Raw genomic sequence first — 21,079 nt, forward strand, 5'->3', positions numbered from 1 at the left:
ATGGCAAACATAAATGATCAAAGAATCTCAAAAAATACCACATAAAGGAGAACAGTAATAAAATGGGCAACATGTGGATTTTCTTATTTAATGCAGCAATCCGACATCGTCCCCTCAGGCTGGGTAGAATCTCATTGCTCTGCATTGTGCTTCAGCCTTCAACAAAGCATTTTTTATCCAACAGTAGCCATACATTAGAAAGCAGAATAATTTTGGTCTCTCATATCCCCAGTAGGGCTGTTTGTGATTAATTTCTCATATTGAGTCGCACTTTTTTATGCAAACATAACATTAATCCTGAGAAATACATTCCAATTGAAAAGCATGCAGCTGAAATCTAGTTGTAATTTTCAGAAATAGGAAATATTTGGAATGTTTTTAATATTTGTAAATCAGAAGGATGCAGCTGTTTTGATATATATCTCTGCAATGTGTTGTTTGTGTTTATACATTCAAGACTTAACTCTGCATTATGTGCTAAATGAGAATGGGAATTGATCAGTGAAAATATGTCAGTGGTCTATAAAGTGAATAATTCCATATTTTTAAAATCTAAATATTTCTAGCACAAAACATGAAGAAATCAGGGTGCGAGTTTGTCATGAGTAGCCTATTCCACCATTCAGGTGAAAGTGAGGACTGCAGATGCTGGAGATGATTATCAAAAATGTGGTGCTGGAGAAGCACAGCCGGTCAGGCAGCATCCGATGAGCAGGAAAAACGATATTTCGGGCAAAAGCCCTTCATCAGGAATTCTGCCTGACCTGCTGTGCTTTTCCAGCACCATTCATCACCATTTCCTGCCTGTCACCAGTGTGTTTAACTTCCTTCCAGATAAAAACTCTGTTTAAATCAGCCTGAAAAATGCCAAATTTGCCAGCCATCACTGCTGCCTGATTAGTAAATCCTACATAACCTTCACCTTCTGAGAGAAGGATTTGGCACCATTTCTCCAAGTTAAACTTTATCCCCGAGTTCTGGATTCTCCCACAAGGGAAGACATGTTCTCAATCTCTACAACCCCCTCAAAATACATCACTCAGCATTCTTCTAAAGTCTAAAAAACTTAGGCCCAAATTGAGCAACCTTTCTTAAGACAACTCTTTTATCCCAGAAACCAAACTACCTCAAATGCAGTTATGTTCGTCCTTAAATAAGTGACTGAAAGCATGCCGAATACCCCTGGTGAGGGCTCACCAATGCAACAAAACTTTTCTACTTGTGTATTTTGCAATTAAGACCAATATCCATTTGCCTTCTTAATTACTTATTCTTGCTAACCTTTTGTGATTCATGTACAAGGGTACCCAGATTTCACTGGTATTCTGCAGTCACTCTATACTTATAAAGCAGTATATGTCTCATTCTTCCTGCTGAAGTCAGTAACCTCACATTTTCTTGCATTACATATCAAGTGCCTTTTTTCCCCCTACTAACCTAACCTACCTACATCTGCAAAAGCAGATTCTCCAACTCAAACAATAAGCTGAACCTTTGCACAGCAAGTTAGGTGTGAAAAGAGACTGGATTGATGTTCTGAGGAAGGCTTACTGGACTCGAAATGTTAACCATGATTTCTCTTCACAGATGCTGCCAGACCTGCTGAGCTTTTCCAGCAATTTCTGTTTTTGTTTCTGATTTACAGCATTCACAGTTCTTTTAAGTTTATGGACTGATGTTAATTGGGTTAATAGACTAAAAGGTGTGGCTGTAAATAAACAATGGGAAACATTTAAAGAAATAATTCAAACTGTTCAACTAAAGTATACTCCGTTTAAAAAGTGGCTCACTCAGGAACTAAAGATTATATGAATTGCATTAATTCATAAATAGAGGACTGTAATAGTCCAAAACATAATTAAAAAGTCTGTGAATTGGAAGTGTAGTAAAGAGTGACCAAAATTTTAACAAAAAGGAAAAAAGTACAATGACAGAAAATTAGCCAAAAATACAAAATTAGGAAGATGTCTTATAAGTACATTAAAAAGAAGAGAGTAGCTAAAGTTAGTGTTGGTCCCTTAGAAGCATAAATAGGAAAAGTAATCGTGGTGAATGAAATTCAGCAGAGAAATTGAGTAAATATATTGTGTTGGTCTTTATAGTGGAGGACTTACGTTTCAGCTCAGAAATAGACAGTAATCTGGAGGCTAAAAAATTGAGAAAATAAAGGAGCTTAATATGAACAAAAATAAAGTATTAAAGAAAGTTTAAGGTACTGAAATTTGATGAAATCGCAGGATCTGAAAGCCCATACTATGAAGAACTGAATGAGAAAATACTGAAATAGTGGTTTCATCAGAATGGAAATTGGCAAGTGTTATATCAATTTTTAAGATCAGAGGGAGAGAGAAAAACAGGTCAGTTTGATAAGTCTGGTTCAATAAGAATTCCCCACCACGCCTGGTGAGCAACATGAGTGTCAATGGAGTCACACAGGATTTCAGCCAACATTTCCAATTGTATTTAGGGAGAGGTTCCTCCCCACTATCAGCCATCATTCAGTTTGCTGTACTTTTGAAAAGTATAGGTTCAGGTTATACTGCAGGATGTCAGCACAAAAGTAAAAGTGGTTGCTCCAATGCAGTACTGAAGTAGTGCTGCACCAACAAAACCCATCTAATGGCTGAGATGTTAATTGTCCTCACAGGTGGTTGTACAACATCCCACAATATGATTTCAAAGAAGAACAAAGTGTTCTCCTGATAATTTAGCCAATATCTATCCCTTAATCAACATGATAAAGAATGATAATCTGACAGGTTTAATTGGAAGCACACTAGCTTTCGGAGCGACGCTCCTTCTTCAGGTGATTGTCAATCACCTGATGAAGGAGCGTCGCTCCGAAAGCTAGTGTGCTTCCAATTAAACCTGTTGGACTATAACCTGGTGTTGTGTGATTTTTAACTGTGTACACCCCAGTCCAACACTGGCATCTCCAAAGAATGATAATCTGGACATCATTCTGGTGTTGTTTGTAGTAGCTTCCTGTGGCGAGATTGTCTGTCTGCAGCATTTCCCTTTTCAGAAAAGTATCTCTGTGGTTGAGGTCATGGAAGTTGCGATGTGAATGTATTGTTTTCCTTTTTTTATTTGCATCACATCTCTCAGGATTTCGGTTTCCATCTTGCCTTTGTTGTTCACCATAAATCATTTTAGAACATGATGAATTCTGTGGGTATAAATGTCGACACATTGTGCATATTAAAATCACAAAACAAATCAGATGCTTACTGAACCTTATCAGTCATGATAGGAACCTTTGTTGCCTGATGTACTGCGTTTACTTTTATATTTATTTCTAATATTTCACAAATGTTTGATGCTTATTTAAAATATTTTTGTTCCGTATTTTTAGCGTGCATCTGCATTCCCTAAGCTTAGAAAATTGTCAAATGTGAGCCGAATTCATTTACCCAAGTCCTGCAACCTCATATCTGTTAAACCTTTAAGGCTGAGTAGTCGTAATCAGGCAGGAGAGAAAAGCTAATCAGCTCAAGTTAGCGACTGACTTGTTGAAAATACAGATCAATGGAGCAGATGACCATCCAGCGTCTTGCCTGTGTTTCATTGTTTGACTCATTGGATGACAGAATTGTTACAGAACAGAAGGAGGCTTATTGCTCTGTCAGGTCTGTGTTGGCTCTCTGAAGGAACAACTTAACTAATGCCATTCTCCTTCCTTTTCCCCAGAGTCTGGAGCTTTTTCTAGATACTGATGCAATTTCCTTTTAGAGGCCACAATTGATCTTGCTTCCAGGAAACTCTCGAGACCTCAATCATTCACTGTGGAAAACCAGTTTCCATAATGTCACTATTGCTGCTTTAGCCAGCTGCCGAAAAAGCTTGCCTCTGTTTCTTGACCCTTCACAGTTCTTCCTTGCCTACTCCATCTAGACTCTGCATGATTTTGTACCCCGCTATCATATCACTGCTGGATCCCTCTTCTCCAAGGAAAACAGTCCTGACTTCCCCACTCTTTCCACATCACTCAAGGTCTTCATCGCAAGAAACATTTGCGTTGTCTCTTTTTGTGCCTTGATACCCTTCCTGATCCCAAAACAGGATGGAATACTCCATTTGAGACTTTCACTATCTTATACAGGTTTGCCATAACCTCTTGTTTTTATACTCTGTGCTCTCAATCAACATTCACTGTCATTTTCATGTTCCATGTTCACTACCTGGAGGAATGACACCTCATGTTTCATTCAGGTACACCAAGCCTTCAGGACTCAACATCAGGTTGAACAATTTCAGAGCATGAACATCTCCTTGCTTGTCCAGGTCCTGTCATGAAGTGGGCTATGTTAAGCACACCAAACCCATTCCCAATGCCTCACACTCCCATGATCACCTGTTGAATTTTTCTTCTTCCCTGGTTTACTATCAACAATTCTTTTGGCTGCCAATGCTTTTTTTCTCTCTCTCTCTAGATTCTCTCTATACCTAACTGCTTATTCCATCCAAATCACACTCCCAATCATCCGCATAAATGCCACCTTTCCCTAGCTTCTAGTTCAGATGAAGAGTCATTGGACTCAAAATATTAATTCTGTTTCTCTGTCCACAGATGCTGCCAGATCTGCTGATTTTTTTCCAGCACATTCCGTGTTTGTTCTTTCAGGTATTCAGCATCTGCAGTTCTTTGTTTTACTCCTTTGCAAGAAGTCACACATCTTTTAGGATATTAAAAGTAGACATGAATGTGTATTAAAATGAGTCATTAGAACTCTCAGCTGTCAAGACGTTTACATTCTCAATCTCTGGAATTTTTGAAAAGAAAACACTATAGCTGGGGGAAATAAATCAGTGGTGGCAATTTCACTAAATTGCCTGTTATCATCAGAGGGTTGTCATTATTATTGCCACATATCTGAATCCACAACCTATTGTTATCAAAGTGGGGAGCTAGTAAGTCACAAATGTAATTGTCATCTCCACGACTTTGATGCTCAGTTATGAATATAAATGTATATTTTCATTTGCAGTTAGGTATTTGAATGAAATGGTTGTTTTCAGAAGGGACTGAATAACTTGAAGAAATCTACATGTGTTAAAAATGTTTTTATCGATAAATATTGAAGTGATCAAGAGAAACTTAGACTTGCATTTTGTTTAATCTCAGCATGGTACCTGAGGTCTGCTCATTGTGTATATGGGGTGGGTTGCTATAGAGAGTGTAAGACTGGTGGGTGGAGGGTCATTGGTCAGCATAAATTAACACAAAGTTGCAATAGTTATTCTAAAGGGAAATGGTGGTGGATAGAGGGATCTCACTTGACAAGCAGGCTATGTCAGGTCACAGAGGTAGGTGGAGGGGATGAGGTGACATAAATTGGTACGGATGTGACAGGAGGAACCAATAGGGCTGATGGGCGGTGACGATTGAAATCTATATTTTTGATTCACAGTTGGATGGCACGGTAGGTGGATGGTATGCATTGCTGCCTCACAGTGGCAGAGACCTGGGTTCTATTCCACCCTTGACTGTCTGTGTGGAGTTTTCACATTCTCCCTGTGTCTGCGTGGTTTTCCGCCTGGTGCTCTGGCTTCCTGTCTCGATCCAAAGCTGGCCAGGTTAGGCAGGATTATGGGGAAACAATAGAGTCTGAATGGGAAGCTCTTTGAAGGGTGGGGACAGCCTTTTTCCGCACTGTAGTGATTCCATGATTCGTTTGTTTTAATAAGTTCCAGATCGAGAAGAGGGCACTATTGGTATGATCAGCAAGGGTGGAGGTTTGTTTGCTGAGCTGTAGCTTTGATATCCAGACGTTTCATTACCTGGCTAGGTAACATCATCAGTGGCGACCTCCAAGTGAAGCAAAGCTGTTGTCTTCTGCTTTCGATTTATATCTTTCTCCTGGATGGGGTTCCTGGGGTTTGTAGTGATGTCATTTCCTGTTCGTTTTCTGAGGGGTTATTAGATGGTATCTAGATCTATGTGTTTGTTTATGGCGTTGTGGTTGGAGTGCCAGGCCTCTAGGAATTCTCTGGAATGTCTTTGCTTAGCCTGTCCCAGGATAGATGTGTTGTCCCAGTCGAATTGATGATTTTTTTCATCTGTGTGTAGGGATATGAGGGAGAGAGGGTCATGTCTTTTTGTGGCTAGCTGGTGTTCGTGTATCCTGGTGGCTAACTTTCTTCCTGTTTGTCCTACGTAGTGTTTGTGGCAGTCCTTGCATGGAATTTTGTAGATGATATTGGTTTTGTCCATGGGTTGTACTGGGTCTTGTAAGTTTGTTAGTTTTTGTTTGAGAGTGTTGGTGGGTTTGTGTGCTATTAGGATTCCGAGGGGTCTCAGTAGTCTGGCTGTCATTTCTGAAACTTCTTTGATGTATGGTAAGGTGGTTAGGGTTTCTGACTGTGTTTGGTCTGCTTGTCGTGGTTTGTTCTTGAGGAATCTGCGGACTGTATCTTTTGAGGATCTGTTCTTCTGGAATACATTGTATAGGTGGTTGTCCTCTGTTTTCCGAAGTTCGTCTGTGCTGCAGTGTGTGGTGGCTCATTGGAATAATGTTCTGATACAGCTTTGTTTGTGTGTGTTGGGATGGTTGCTGGTGTCGTTAAGTATTTGGTCAGTGTTTGTCGGTTTTCTGTATATGCAGGTTTGTAGTTCTCCGTTGTCCTTTCTTCCGACTGTGACGTCCAGGAATGCGAGTTTGTTGTCGGTTTCTTCCTCGTTGGTGAACTTTATGCCCGTGAGGGTGTTGTTGATGATGTTAAATATCTCTTATATCTTGTTTCATTTTGTGATGACAAAGGTGTCATCTACATAGCCGACCCAGATTCAACTTCACCTTCAACAACATAATCTACAAACAAACCAATGGCACACCCATGGGATCTCCGCGATCAGGATTCATAGCAGAAGCAGTAATGCAAAGACTAGAACAAACACCCCTACCAACCATCAAACCAAAAATCTGGGTCCCCTACATAGATGACACCTTTATCATCGCAAAATGAAACAAGATAGAAGAGACATTTAACATCATCAACAACACCCTCACAGGCATAAAGTTCACCAAGGAGGAAGAAACCGACAACAAACTCGCATTCCTGGACGTCACAGTCGGAAGAAAGGACAACGGAGAACTACAAACCTGCATATACAGAAAACCGACAAAAACTGACCAAATACTTAACTACTAGGAGAAAGTGAGGACTGCAGATGCTGGAGATCAGAGCTGAAACTGTGTTGCTGGAAAAGCACAGCAGGTCAAGCAGCATCCAAGGAACAGGAGAATCGACGTTTCGGGCATAAGCCCTTCTTCAGGAATGAGGAGGGTGTGCCCAGCAGGCTAAGATAAAAGGTAGGAAGGAGAGACCTGGGGAGGGACGTTGGAAATGCGATAGGTGGAAGGAGGTTACGGTGAGGGTGATAGGTCGGAGTGGGGTGGGGACGGAGAGGTCAGGAAGAAGATTACAGATTTTGAAGTTGGTGCTGAGTTTGAGGATTGGGACTGAGACAAGGTGGGGGGAGGGGAAATGAGGAAACTGTAGAAATCTGAGTTCATCCCTTGTGGTTGGAGGGTTCCTAGGCAGAAGATGAGGTGCTCTTCCTCCAGTCGTCGTGTTGCTATGGTCTGGTGATGTAGGAGTCCAAGGACCTTCATGTCCTCGGTGGAGTGGGAGGGGGAGTTGAAGTGTTGAGCCACGGGGTGGTTGGGTTGTTTGGTCCGGGTGTCCCAGAGATGTTCTCTGAAACGTTCCGCAAGTAGGCGGCCTGTCTCCCCAATATAGAGGAGGCCACATCGGGTGCAGCGGATGCAGTAAATGATGTGTGTGGAGGTGTAGGTGAATTTGTGGCGGATCACTTGGGGCCTTGGAGGGAAGTAAGGGAGGAGGTGTGGGTGCAAGGTTTGCATTTCTTGCGGTTGCAGGGGAAGGTGCCGGGAGTGGAGGTTGGGTTGGTGGGGGGTGTGGACCTGACAAGGGAGTCACAGAGGGAGTGGTCTTTTCGGAACGCTGATAGGGGAGGGGAGGGAAATATATCCCTGGTGGTGGAGTCCATTTGGAGGTGGTGGAAATGACAGCGGATGATACGCTGTATACGGAGTTTGGTGGGGTGGTAGGTGAGGACCAGTGGGGTTCTGTCTTGGTGGCAATTGGAGGGGCGGGGCTCAAGGGCGGAGGAGCGGGAAGTGGAGTAAATGCGGTGGAAAGCATCGTCAACCACGTCTGAGGGGAAATTGTGGTCTTTGAAGAAGGAGGCCATCTGAGTTGTACGGTATTGGAACTGGTCCTCCTGGGAGCAGATGCAGCGGAGACGAAGGAATTGGGAATATGGGATGGAGTTTTTACAGGGAGCAGGGTGGGAGGAGGTGTAGTCCAGGTAGCTGTGGGAGTCAGTCGGTTTATAGTAGATGTCTGTGTTGAGTCGGTCGCCCGAGATAGAAATGGAGAGGTCTAGGAAGGGGAGGGAGGAGTCTGAGACGGTCCAGGTAAATTTGAGGTCGGGGTGGAAGGTGTTGGTAAAGTGGATGAACTGTTCAACCTCCTCGTGGGAGCACGAGGCAGCGCCGATACAGTCATCGATGTAGCGGAGGAAAAGGTGGGGGGTGGTGCCAGTGTAGCTGTGGAAGATGGACTGTTCCACATATCCTACGAAGAGACAGGCATAGCTGGGGCCCATGCGGGGGCCCATGGCTACTCCTTTAGTTTGGAGGAAGTGGGAGGATTGGAAAGAGAAGTAGTTCAGAGTGAGGACCAGTTCAGTCAGTCGAAGGAGGGTGTCAGTGGAAGGGTACTGGTTGGGTCGGCGGGAAAGGAAGAAGCGGAGGGCTTTGAGTCCTTCGTGATGGGGGATGGAGGTGTACAGGGACTGGATGTCCATGGTGAAGATAAGGCATTGGGGGCTGTGGAAGTGAAAATCATGGAGGAGGTGGAGGGTGTGGGTGGTGTCCCGAATGTAGGTGGGGAGTTCTTGGACTAACGGGGACAGGACCATGTCGAGGTATGTTTAATAGGCCGGAGTGGGGGTGGGGGCGGAGAGGTCATGAAGACCTTAACTACTTAACGACACCAGCAACCACCCCAACACCCACAAACGAAGCTGTATCAGAACACTATTCCAACGAGCCACCACACACTGCAGCACAGACGAACTTCGGAAAACAGGAGAACCACCTATACAACGTATTCGAGAAGAACGGATCCTCAAATAATACAGTCCGCAGATTCCTCAAGAACAAACCACAACAAGCAGACCAAACACAGCCAGAAACCCTAACCACCTTACCATACATCAAAGAATTTTCAGAAATAACAGCCAGACTACTGAGACCCCTCGGAATCCTAGTAGCACACAAACCGACCAACACTCTCAAACAAAAACTAACAAACTTAAAAGACCCAGTACAATCCATGGACAAAACCAACATCATCTACAAAATTCCATGCAAGTTAGGAAGAAAGTTAGCCACCAGGATATACGAACACCAGCTAGCCACAAAAAGACACGACTCTCTCTCCCTCGTTGCCCTACACACGGATGAAAAAAAAACACTATTTTGACTGGGATAACACATCTATCCTGGGACAGGCTAAACAAAGGCATGACAGAGAATTCCTAGAGGCCTGGCACTCCAACCACAATGCCATAAACACACACATAAATCTAGATACCATCTATCAACCCCTCAGAAAATGAACAGGAAATGACATCACCACAAACCCCAGGAACCCCATCCAGGAGAAAGATATAAATCGAAAGCAGGAGACAACAGCTTCGCTTCACTTGGAGGTCACCACTGATGATGTTACCGAGCCAGGTAATAAAACGTCTGGATATCAAACCTACGGCTCAGCGAGCAACACCTACACCCTAAACCTCAACCTGAGCTACAAACGTTTACAAACCTTGTATGATCAGTAAGTTTGCAAATGACACAAAGATTGGTGGAGTGGCAGAAAGCATAAGGGACTGTCAGAGAAATGTAGGAGGATTTAGATAGACTGGAGAGTTGGGAGGAAAAGTGGCAGGTGGCTTTCAATCCAGACAAATGTGAGGTGATGCATTTAGGCAAGACTAATTCTCGAGTGAATTATACAATGAATGGAAGAGCCTTGGGAAAAGTTGGTGGGCAGAGAGATCTGGGAGTGCAGGTCCATTGTGCCCTGAAGGTTGCTGCACAGGTGGATAGAGTGGTCATGAAGGTATATAGTCTGCTTGCCTTCATTGGACAGGGTATTGAGTATAAGAGCTGGCAGGTCATGTTAAAATTGTACAAGACATTGGTTCGGCCGCATTTAGAATATTGTGTACAGTTCTGGTTGCCACATTACCAAAAGGACGTGGACACTTTGGAGAGGGTGCAGAGAAGGTTTGCGAGGATGTTGCCTGGTATGGAAGGTGCTAGCTATGAAGAGAGGTTGAGTAGGTTAGGTTTATTTTCACAAGAGAAAAGGAGATTGAGGAGGGAGCTGATTGAGGTTTACAAAATCATGAAGGGTATAGACAGGGTGGATGGAGACAAGCTTTTTCCCAGGGTGAAGGATTCAATAATGAGAGGTCGCACTTTCAAGGTGAGAGGTGGAAAGTTTAAGGGGGATACACATGGCAAGTACTTCACACCGAGGGTGGTGGGTATTTGGAATGCGTTGCCAGCAGAGGTGGTAGAGGCAGGCTCGGTAGATTCATTTAAGACGCATCTGGACAGATGCATGAGTAGAGAGATACAGATACTTAGGAATTGACCGACAGGTTTAGACAGTACATTTGGATTGGCCCAGGCTTGAAGGGCTGAAGGGTCTGTTCCTGGGCTCTAAAGTTTCTTTTCACTTTTATCACATAGACCTGTCCGTTGTACATTCTGTCTCCACAGTTGGCAGCACTGAAGTCTCCTCTTCGTTGTATCTCTGGGCTTGCCTCCCCTTAGCATCTGAATCCCAGCCCCAACATGACTTTAGAACATCTGGGGCACCATCACATCTGGCGTTCCTGGTTGTTGGAGTTGGGTATTGATGTCACTGTCTGTTGCAAATTGGGTAGGGATGCCCTGCCAGAGCTTTTCATTGATGAGCCTTACACTCAGACTGGTGTTCAGTGCACTGTGATTGGGTGTAGTGGGGGTGGGTATGACCACTGGGTCAGAGGAGCCTCAAACATCAACAGGCTCTCTCTGTTTCAGGCGAGAATCTTAACAAACAGCTGATCAGGATTGTCAAGAACTGAGATAAAAATGGGCAGCATACCTTTGATATATTCCACAATTGAACAACTTGTCATGACTTGATGTTGAGACGGAGACATGAACGACTGTCACTGACAGGCAATTAGCAAAATTGCAGCATATTTCTGATGTTTGATATTTTAAGTTGATGGAATGGGCATAACAGACAATTAATTATCTTTGAGAAATGACACTAACAACACTTTCCCTTTATATAGCACCAAGATTATAGAGAAATATCTCAAGACACTTCACAGGAACGTATGTCACCTTAACACTCTGGTGGCCGTGTCTTCAGCTACCAATATTGTAAACTCTGGAATAAATTTTCCTTCTCTCTCTTCCTTGCAAACTTACCTTAAAATCTATCTCTGTTAATGGTTTTGTTCATCAGAATTAATGTCTCCTTCTTTGGCTTAGTGTCAATCTTGATGCATCTTTCAGTCTCTTATCTCCTCTCTCTCACCCTCTATCTCTGTCAGAATTATGAGTTCACAAAATAGGGGAACTTGTTTCCATCGAGCAATTATCAAGTTTCTTTTTACAACTGAACTCCTCTTCAACATATTTTCTGTTTAAAATGTGCAGTGGGAGTGAATCTTCATGGGGATTATCCAATAGTCCCCTGTTCAAGTGAGTAGGAGGGAGAACTAAAGGAATTCACTCCTTGTACATTAAAAATGGTCACTGCTTACATAACATAGAGATGTAGAAGTCATAACTTGAGATTACTGTCCTGCAATATAGCATGAAAGTTTGATTTTCTGCAGTGTTGGTAATTGTGTAAATTGTTGAGCTGTGATAATTTAGCCATGAAGGCTGGTGTCTCATGTTTCTGAAAAAGTAAAAGTTCAAGTTTATAATATGTGAAGTGCCAAATGTCATACAACGGTTCCTCGCCATAATTCACCTTGTTGTAGGATTAATCTATCACCATCCTCTTTCCTGGTAGGGATCTAGAGGACCAGTTGATCTAGTATTTTCAAGGAGATCTCCCAGGTAGTCTGACAAGAGGAGGTTCTTAGTTTGTATAAGACGTAGTGTCCTGTGTGTTAGCAATTAGGCTAAAGTTACATTGGCATGGTAGACATTGTGCGTGAGATTGTGAGGAAGACCTCGACGTCAGGTCCTTTGCTGGAGATCCAAACCTGTTCCCATGTCTGAGTACATGTGACATCATTATCTCAGGTCGTGTCCAATTCATTCCTCAGCATTAACTCTTTTAGACCCACAGACAACTGAAGTTCAGAACGTTGATGACAGTCCCACATGCTGACAGCAGCTCAATGGGATGAAGAAAAAACTCACATTTATGCTGTGTCTTTTATAATCAAGGGATAGTCCAAATAACTGATAGCCAATGAGGTGGTGCTCATTTTTGAATGTCAGAACTAGTTTTAGGAACATTGGTTGTTCTGTGAGAGACACCCAATCAGGGGGATTTTTAAGAAAGACAACACCAAAATAAAATAAATACTGAGAGAAGTGACTTCCTTACACTCACAGTGTAGAGCTTTCTGTATTTTTGTAAAACTTTATTCAATGTCTATTGCACACAGGCTGCAGGATATTGATGATTTAGAAGTTGAATTAGTGTTGTGATCAGTAAGTTTGATGAGGGAGCATTTCCTGCCTCAAGCTGCATCCTTTTATTTCACTCTGATTTAGAGTCATAGTGTCATACAGCACAACAACAGACCATTCAGTCCAACTCATCCATGCTGATTAGGTTTCCCAAACTAATCCTGTCCCACCTGCCTGTGTTTGGCCCATATCCCTCTAAACCTTTCCAAATGTCTTTTAAATGTGAAAGTACCTGCATCTATCACTTCCTCTGGTCGTTCATTCCACATGCGCAACACCTTCTTTTGAAAAGGTTGCCCCTCAAGTCCCTATTAAATCTTTGTCCACTCACCTTAAACCTATGCTTACTAGTTTTGAACACCCCTGCTATAGGTAAATGACCTTTTGCTCTTCACCTTATTTGTGTTCCTCATAATTCCCTAATAGGTCACCCCTAAACCTCCTCTGCTCCAGTGAAAAATGTCCCAGCCTATCCAGTCTCCCCTTATAACTCAAACTCTACATTCTTTCTTGCATCCTCTCCAAATTAATGATATCCTTCTGATAGCAGGATTTCTAGAACTGTACACAGTACTCCAAAAGTGACCTCACCAATGTCCCATACAGCCTCAACATGACATTCCAACTCCTAGACTCAGTGGTCTGTGCAATGATGGTGAGAGTGCTAAACACTTTCTTAACCACTCTGTTTACCTGTGACCCAACTTTCAAAGAACTATGTACCTGAACCGCTTGGGTTCTCTGTTCAACAATACTCCCCAGGACCCTACTATCAACTGTGTAAGTCCAGACCAAAATGCAATATCTCGCATTTCGCCAAATTAAACTCCTTCTGTCACTCCTTAGCCCATTGCCCAGCTGATCAAGAACCTGTTTCTCTACCTCTTATTCTGGTTACCTGATCATCCCTTCTGGTTGGTGTCTCATCAGCAAGTCCTGGATTTGAACATTACATTGGCATTTGTGTACCAAGAATTAGTTTAAACGGAAGATTATTCAATAAAACGGCTAATTAAAAATGCTTCAGAAATCTGAAATAAAACTAAAAATCTGCAAGTGTACCATTTGCCAATCAACATGGGTGGAATTTAGTGGCTCCTGCTCAGAGCTTTGGAGGTGGAGGGATAGCTAATCATGTAACAGGGTACCAGTGGAGAAAAACTTTCACCCCTATTATGTTTGAGTTTTGTGCTCAAAGTCAGCCTTCTTGCTGCACCACTCACTGAGGCCTTTAATGAACCACTTAGTGCCCATTGAGGGGTCTCAATCCACCTCACTTGGTATTCAACCAATGTCAGGTAGTGCAGTCACCTGACCAAATGGACAGGTCAATTCCCAAAGCCTGGCCTGTGGGCTCCAATGGGGAAATTCTGTTTTCTGACACTCAGTGTTCGGTTGACAGGCCAGGCATTAGGGATGTGGGCCTTCATCGAGATACACTCCTGTCAGCTCACCTCCAAAGACTTTCCCTTGTTACAACCTCTCCCCCTCAAAAACATGGGATTCCCATCTTTCCTGATCCTGATCTCATCCCCAACTCATGTGAAGCCTGGGGGACCCTGACTGATCCTGGGCACTGGGTGGGCAAATTGGCACCAAAGTCCCTACCCATCCTCCCAGTGACCTCTCTGCAACAAGGAGCTGTCAGCATTTCAGCATCAGGGTCAGATCAGGGTAAGGGATCGTCTGAGGGTTCTCCGCTGGTTACTTTAATATCCGGCTGCCTCGGAACAAGCTGGGCCATCCCACTGTCCAGCCTTTCAGCCCCATCATCTGGATTCTGGGTTAACCCCCACCCCACCCCCCCAACACCCTTCGACTGAGGGTTGGGCCTTCTTTGAAGATCTGAAAGCAATTCATTTCCTTTCAATTACATCACTTTGTCGATGCTGACTGGAAAGTAGAGTCAATTTTGTTGGAGGAATGAACTTGATTAGCTTTTGTGAAACAAATGACGTTCTGATAAATATCAATGCAGTAGTAAGTGGTTTTATGCATGGAATTTTTGAGCATTAGTGAGAGTCTCTCTGATTCAGCCCTAGCTCAGCACACACTGTGAGCATGGACAACACCCTCAGAGTGATGTTTCCACTTTCAGCTTCAGCATTGCACCTCCTGTAATATAACTGATGGGTAATGTGCTTTCTAGTAAAAGTTTGTGTCTGAGCTGAAGAATTCAGCTCAAAATCATGAGCCTTGAGCACATACAGTTATAGAGTCAGAGGCTCATAGAGACGCACATCATGGAAACAAACCCTTCAGTCCAACCCGTCCTTGCCGACCAGATATCCCAACTCAATCTAGTCCCACCTGCCAGCCCCGGCCCATATCCCTCCAAACCCTTTCTATTCATATACCCATCCAAATGCCTCTTAAATATTGCAATTGTACCAGCCTCTACCACATTCTCTGGCAGCTCATTCCATACACGTACCACCCTCTGTGTGAAAAAGTTGCCCCTTAGGTCTCTATTATATCTTTCCCCTCTCACCCTAAACCTATGTCCTCTAGTTCTGGACTCCCCAACCCCAGAGAAAAGATTTTTCTATTTATCCTATCCATGCCCCTCATAATTTTGTAAACCTCTATAAGGTCACCCCTCAGCCTCCGACGCTCCCGGGGAAACAGCCCCAGCCTGTTCAGCCTCTCCCTGTAGCTCAGATCCTCCAACCCTGGCAACATCCTTGTAAATCTTTTCTGAACCCTTTCAAGTTTCACAACATCTTTCCAATAGGAAGGAGACCAGAATTACATGCAAAATTCCAACAGTGGCCTCACCAATGTCCTGTACAGCCGCAACATTTCCTCCCAACTCCTGTACCCAATACTCTGACCAATAAAGGAAAGCATACCAAACACCTTCTTCACTATCCTTATCTACTTGTGACTCCACTTTCAAGGAGCTTTGAACCTGCACTCCAAGGTCTCTTTGCCTAGCAACACTCCCTAGGACCTTACCATTAAGCGTCTAAGTCTTACTAAGATTTGCTTTCCCAAAATGCAGCACCTCGCATTTATCTGAATTAAACTCCATCTGCCACTTCTCAGCCCATTGGCCCATTGGGGATGGCATGGCGGCTCAGTGGTTAGCATTGCTGCCTCACAGCACCAGGGTGCGATTCTAACCTCAAGCGACTGTGTGGAGTTTGAACATTCTCCCTGTGTCTGTGTGGGTTTCCTCTGGATGCTCCGGTTTCCTTCCACAGTCCAAAGATGTGCAGGTCAGGTGAATTGCTAAATTTCCCGTAGTGTTGGGTGCATTAGTCAGAGGGAAATGGGTCTGGGTGGGTTACTGTTTGGAGGGTCGTTGTGGGCCTGTTGGGCTGAAGGGCCTGTTTTCACACAGTAGGGAATCTAATCTGATCAAGATCCCGTTGTACTCTGAGGAAACCTTCTTCACTGTCCACTACAGCTCCAATTTTTGTGTCATCTACAAACTTACTAACTATACCCGCTATGTTCATATTCAAATCATTTATTTAAATGACAAAAAGTAGTGGATACAACACCGATCCTTGTGGCACTGCATTGGTCACAACACCCAGTCTGATAAGCAACCCTCCACCTCCACCCTCTATCTCCTACCTTCGAGCAAGTTCTGTATCCAAATGGCTAGTTCTCTCTTTATTTCATGAGATCTAACCTTGTTAACCAGTCTCCCATGGGGAACCTTGTCGAACGCCTTACTGAAGTCCATATAGATCACATCTACCACCCTGCCCTCATCAATCCTCTTCATTACTTCTTCAAGACCCTCAATCACATTTGTGAGACATAATTTCCCACACACAAAGCCATGCTGACTGTCCCTAATCAGTCCTTGCCTTTCCAAATACATGTAAATTCTGTTCCTCAGAATTCCCTCCAACAACTTGCCGAACACCAATGTCATGTTCACCGGTCTATAGTACCTTGGCTTTTTCTTACCACCTTTCTGAATTAGTGGCACCACATTAGCCAAACTCCAGTCTTTGGCTCCTCACCTGTGGCTATTGATGATACAAATATCTCAGCAAGAGGCCCAGCAATCACTTCCCTAACTTCCCATGGAGTTCTAGAGTATACCTGGTTAGGTCCTGGGAATTTATCCACTTTTATGCATTTCAGGATATGCAGCTCCACCTCCTCTGTAATATGGACATTTTTCAAGATGTCACCATCTATTTCCACACATTCTATATCTTCCATGTCTTTCTCCACTGTAAAAACTGATGCAAAATAAACATTTAGTATCTCCCCATCTTCTGTTGCTCCCCACATAGACTGTCTTGCTGATCTTTGAGGAGCCCTATTCTCTCCCTGGTTACCCTTTTGTCCTTAATGTATTTATAAAATCCCTTTGAGTTTTCCTTAACACTGTTTGCCAAAGCTATCTCATGTCCCCTTTTTGCTCCCCTGATTTCCCTGTTAAGTATACTCCTACTGCCTTTATACTCTCCTAAGAACTAACTTGGTCTCTGCTGTCTATACCCGACATATGTCTCCTTTTTCTTAACTAAACCCTCAACTTCTCTCATCATCCAGCATTCCCTTCACCTACCAGCCTTTCCTTTCACCTCAATATACTGTCTCTGGACTCTCGTTATCTCATTTTTGAAGGTTTCCCATTTTCCAGCCATCACTTTTAAAAGTTCTTGCCAAATACTATCAAAATTATAGGTTTCCATGAGATTCCATTTTCATCTTCTAAACTCCAGTGAGTATCATCCTAACGAATCCAATTTCTGTCATTTGTCAGTTCTGCCTCTTATCAATCTCTGCCTTGAAGACATTTAACGCCTCATGGCAATGAATTCCACAGGCCCACCACTCTCTGGCTGAAGAAATGTCTCCTCATTTCAGCTCTAAATTGACCCCCCTCTAATTCTAAGACTGTGCCCATGGGTCCTAGTCTCCCCGCCTGACGGAAACCGCTTCCCAGCATCCACCCTTTCTAAGCCATGTATCATCTTGCAAGTTTGAATGAGATGTTCCCTCAACCTTCTAAACTCACATGACTACAATCCCAGGCTCCTCAACTGTTCGTCGTATGTTAGGCCTACCATTCCAGGGATCATCCATGTGATCACAGGCAATAGATGTCAATGGATGATGTCTGTATTAATGCTAATACAAGGTGGTAAGCAACTGAGCCTGTGATTCTTAAAAATACCATTGCAGCTTAACCATTAAGGATGGCACGGTGGCTCAGTGATTAGTGCTGTCTCACAGCGCCAGTGACCTGGGTTCAATTCCAACCTTGGTCGACTGTCTGTGTGGAGTTTGGATATTCTCCCCGTGTCTGTGTGGGTTTTTTCCGGGTGCTCCAGTTTCCTCCCACAGTCCAAAGATGTGCAGGTCAGGTGAATTGGCCATGCTACGTTCTCCGCAGTTTTCAGGAATGTGTAGATTAGGTACATTAGTCAAGGGAAGTATAAAGGTAATAGGGGTAGGGGGATGGCCCTGGGTGGGATATTCTTTGGAGGGTTGATGTGGACTTGTTGGGCCAAATGGCCTATTTCCACACTGTAGGGAGTCAATGATAATGTGATGATGAGTCTGTTAGAAAAATGAAACCCCATAAAACTCTTTCACTCCAAACCCCACGGTCCCATATTAATATTGTATATTTCTCTCTCCTTCTCAAGGGTCCGTCCCTGCTGATCCTACTGGCTATTTGAATTTTCTCTGAAATTAAAATTATTTTCACAAGAAAGATGCCATGAGCTCCTCGAGCCTGTTTGAGTTGAGGATGTATGAAGAGGGATTATATTGGAAAAAAACAGTTTCTTTTCACATTGCAGGATTAAGTTTTTTGTTTAATTATTTTCTGACTCACCTATTTGGACATGTTATGGCATACCTGTAGGACTGGTGGGAATTGAACCTGACGTCTGGCTGAGAGATAGGGACACTACCACTGCACCACAAAACCCTGGGAGCTAATATCCAACGAAAATAGAAGTTTCAATGAGGTTTTGTGTAGGCAGTAGAAGAAGATTAAAACCTCATCACTTCATTATTGTAATACTTCAGCAAAATAAATCTCCTAATCGGTTATGTTGTTTGCTGATGTGTTGTTTCATCTATCCATCAGCCTTTTGAAAATATCACTCTTTAATTCCAATAATCCATATGTTGCACAGACTGAGTACTGACTGAATACTTCCAGATGTTCTCCTTGCAGGACAAGCAGGTATTTTTCTGCTTAATTCCACCTGAAAACCCCTGAACAGAATGCACTGGTGTTGTAAAGAAACGATATCCTGTGCATGTTGTGTGTGAGAGAGAGAGAGCCCAACATGGCTGTGTCACCAATCTGCAGAGGTGTTTGCTGATTAGGTATAATGTAGAACATGGCTATTGAGAATTTTATTAATGATTTGTTGTGATTACAAAGTGACATTGGCTCAAATTAATTCCTTTCTTTGTCTTGTTTCACTGGCAATTGTTAATTACCTAAATTATAAACTGTGAGATCGAGCTGAGATTGTAGAGAGAGAGGTGAATCTCTCCAAGCTGAACAGAAAGGTTTATTCACTATTTACACAATGTACATCAGTCAGAAAGACTTGGAACCATTCAGGCTAGTTTCAAATGTATGACAATGCCAGCAGGTGCCAGAGCTGATGTTCGCTATCCACTGGCATTAAGCACTTCCTCATTTATCCCTCAATAATGAGGCTGGAAAGAATGTTATTTTATTTCATTCCTCGACCCTAAAACCCTAGGGTTCTGTCTCTATTGGTGCAGACATGCTGAAAGATGTGTCTGAATTCAGCGTGACAGTTGATACTGTTGCAAAGCTCAGCGATGTGTTCATTATGGTAATGATGACAGGCTTCTGCTGTCTTTATTGACACACACAGACACCTTGTGTCACTGTGCTGTGATTAGCAGTGCCACCTGACTGCAGCAGAACACTGGAAGGCCTGAGAATGCTGGCAAGGCCTCACCTTCCTCTGCTGGCAGGTATGAAGGGATGGATGAAGTTTTGGAGCAGGGCGATTGGAATATTGAAATAAAATAGCCGTGCTAAAATTGTGCACAGTATTGGTGAGCTAGATGTAGAGTACGGTTTGCACGTTTCCATATTTTCAAAAGAATAGATTTGCATTGGAAGTAGTGTCAGGAAGGTTCCTTAAATAACTCTCCTTGATGTGTTTCCAATGACAAGAGGCTGAGCAAGTTGGCGCTGTAATCTCTGTACATTTAGAACAATAGGGGAAGATCTCAGTGAGGCAACCAAAACTCTGCAGAGAGTTGATCGGGAGATTGGTCACAGAATTTAAAGTACGTGCACAGTGAAAGGAAAAGAGACCAATCATTGGACTGAGATGAGAAGAAATTTCTCCACTCATAGGTTTATGAATCGATGAAATTCTGTCCTACAAAGAATTATCGAGTTTCCATCATTGAACGTATTTGTAGAGCATGAATAGACAGACGTTTTGTCTCTTGGGGAATCAAAGGATTCAGGGAGCACATGGCAAAATGGAGTTAATGCTGAAGATCAGCCATGATTGTATAGAATGGTGGAGTTGGCTTGATGGGCCAAATGGCCTTTTTTGCTCCTATTTCTTGTATTGTTGATTTCTCTCAAGAGCCAATCACCACATCTATTCGAGGCCTTCCATCAAACTCACAGCAATTGTCCATCAATGTGTTGTTTTGATGCGTGGGCTTGCAATGCATATCTGACCATTGTGAAGAATTTAAACCTGACAAACCAAATGGCACCACAGTGTCATCCTTTTTACTGTAATCAAGTAGATCCAGCATGGCTTCATGAAAGGGAAATTATGCCTGACTAATTTATTTGAAATTTTCAAATAAGCCTCAACCAGAAGAGAAACAACAGATATGTGGTATTTAGGCTTCCAAAAGGGTTTCAACAAGGTACCTCACAATAAGTTAAATCATAAGATAAGAGTCTATAGTATTGGATAAAGTGTATTAACATAGATAAAGAATTGACTAATGTGCGCAGACTCATACAGCACGGAAACAGACCCTTCAATCCAACTCATCCATACCAACAAGGCTTCCGAGTCTGATCTAGTTCCACTATGCCTCAAAACCCTGACATTCTTTTAAACCTTTCCTATCCATGTACCTGTCCAAACGCCTTTTGAATGTTGTGATTGTACACATCTCTACCACTTCCACTGGCAGCTTGTTCCATTTGTGCTTCACCCTCAGACAAACCTGCCCCTCAGGTCCATTTTGAATCTTTCCCCTCTCGCTTTAAACCAATGCCCTCTAGTTTTGGACTCCCCTACCCTGGAAAAAAGGCCTTGGCTCTTCAGCCTGTGCTCCTCATGATTTGAGAAACTTCTATC

At 43.1% G+C, this 21,079-nt stretch overlaps 1 protein-coding gene across 4 annotated transcripts in view; it reads left to right on the top strand.

Moving 5' to 3' along the window:
- Positions 1 to 21,079, top strand: part of LOC132832309 (cadherin-18-like) — a 716,018-nt gene that overhangs the window by 523,424 nt on the left and 171,515 nt on the right. The window contains exon 1 of one of the 4 annotated variants that reach the window (XM_060850205.1): positions 7,086 to 7,313. The exons of 2 other annotated variants lie outside the window; for them this stretch is intronic. The gene's annotated coding sequence lies outside the window, so the exon portion shown is untranslated. Of the gene's footprint in view, positions 1 to 7,085; positions 7,314 to 9,725; positions 9,774 to 21,079 lie in introns of those variants that run through there. One more of the 4 variants, XM_060850206.1, reaches the window with a different exon arrangement.

Source organism: Hemiscyllium ocellatum, chromosome 34 (genome assembly GCF_020745735.1).
Source record: "Hemiscyllium ocellatum isolate sHemOce1 chromosome 34, sHemOce1.pat.X.cur, whole genome shotgun sequence".
Classification (NCBI taxonomy): Eukaryota; Metazoa; Chordata; class Chondrichthyes; order Orectolobiformes; family Hemiscylliidae; genus Hemiscyllium; species Hemiscyllium ocellatum.